This window comes from Hipposideros armiger, unplaced genomic scaffold (genome assembly GCF_001890085.2).
Source record: "Hipposideros armiger isolate ML-2016 unplaced genomic scaffold, ASM189008v1 scaffold_1013, whole genome shotgun sequence".
Taxonomy (NCBI): Eukaryota; Metazoa; Chordata; class Mammalia; order Chiroptera; family Hipposideridae; genus Hipposideros; species Hipposideros armiger.
In genome coordinates, this window is record NW_017732363.1 from 240349 (window position 1) to 241873 (window position 1525).

The 1525-nt window shown below is 38.1% G+C and overlaps 1 pseudogene; it reads right to left on the reverse strand.

The window, feature by feature from the left end:
* Positions 1-536: 536 nt before the first annotated feature.
* Positions 537-1281, reverse strand: LOC109375948 (DCN1-like protein 1 pseudogene; annotated as a pseudogene).
* Between the last annotated feature and the right edge of the window lie 244 nt (positions 1282-1525).

Sequence of the window (1525 nt, forward strand, 5' to 3'; positions counted from 1 at the left end):
GCAATGTAAAACATTCAAAACAAATTAGTTTAACTTAATTGATAAGCATATAAGCATTTCAAAATCATAATGAAATCCAATTATGTAGTGCATAATATAGACAGGAGTGGAATCTAACATTATGCAAATATTTTCTAAATAAAAGCTCCCTGGAGGATAACTACATAGAACATGTGTAAGATAAATGCAGACTAGTTGAAATGGAGGGTGTGAAACAGTAAATTTTTCAGGTAAGCACACAAAGTTATCCTAAAAATGTTTCACGTTGGTTCTTTGGACTTTTTTTTTTTTTAATCAGATTCTGATTTTCTATTCATGTCAACAACACATGTGATTTGCCAAGAAAAAAAGAATCCCCAAACTAAAACACGATTCCAGTTCTGGTACCTCTAAATATTATCACTCTCACTGGAAGTGCTATCAGTATAGTCTTTGCACTAGCTCAACACATATGTTTAAGAAGTTTTTATAAATTGTGATGTTCATATGTTTGATTCTTATGCCAAACTGTTTTTTGATGAAGACAGCATTGTGCTTTATGCAATAATGGAAATCTCAAAATAATCACCATAAATCTTCCAAGACTTAATAGGAGAATAAACTAATATGGCCCACAGATATACAATGAAATCCACAATGTTGGAATTACAAATGTTTAGAGTGGCCCAGACTAGAAGACAATGATCCAACACAAATTTATTCCATAAGTCTAAGAATTTAAATCTTCCATTAAGCACTAAATTCTACCAAGCATTTCTATATCTAATCCTTTTTGTCCTGGGTTCTTTGCAAAATTAAAAGTAAACTGGTAAAAATCCTTAAAATGTCCTGGTTATTTCAATTCTTGTTCCATCTTGGGTATCTGAGCCTTTAGTTTTCTTTGCTGTCACATCCTAATTCTGTCATGCCTTCCATGAACTCCTATTTGGAGAACACGCACTGTGTTGCTACTCTGAACTGCTGTGCAACGGTCAACACACTAATGCTGTCTGGATGGAATGCCAGGTTATCACAGAACTGCTGTATACCATCTACTGCAATTTGATTTTCACCTTGAGGATCTTTGTATCTATTGTATAGTTGTTCTAACTTCTTTATGTCCAATGATCATTTGGCACACTCTTGTATATGAAATTCAGGATTTTGGGAAAAAATGACTGTTGCAACACCTAACCTCCAGTCATTTTGAGACAAATAACTTACGGTTGTTTTTACACTATATTTTGTGAAGATCATAAACTAGCTAACTTTATCCTTCTGCAGTTATTTTAACTTGTTCATGTTGGTGTCTTCCAGACTTCTCCCCTCCTCATCTGGCTCTGCAGCGAATGGACAGCAGTGGCAGTGGTGGCCTGGGCTCTTCTCACGAGCTCCACCGGCTCCCTCATGCACAGTGTGTAGTGGCTCAGGTGCATCCCGGGGAGGCAGCTCCAGGCCTTGGGGAGGTGCAGGGACAGCGGGCAGGCATCAGGAGCTCTGTGCAGGTATTCCCCCAGAGCTGGGCATCCCCCTGGGTGGGGGGTGG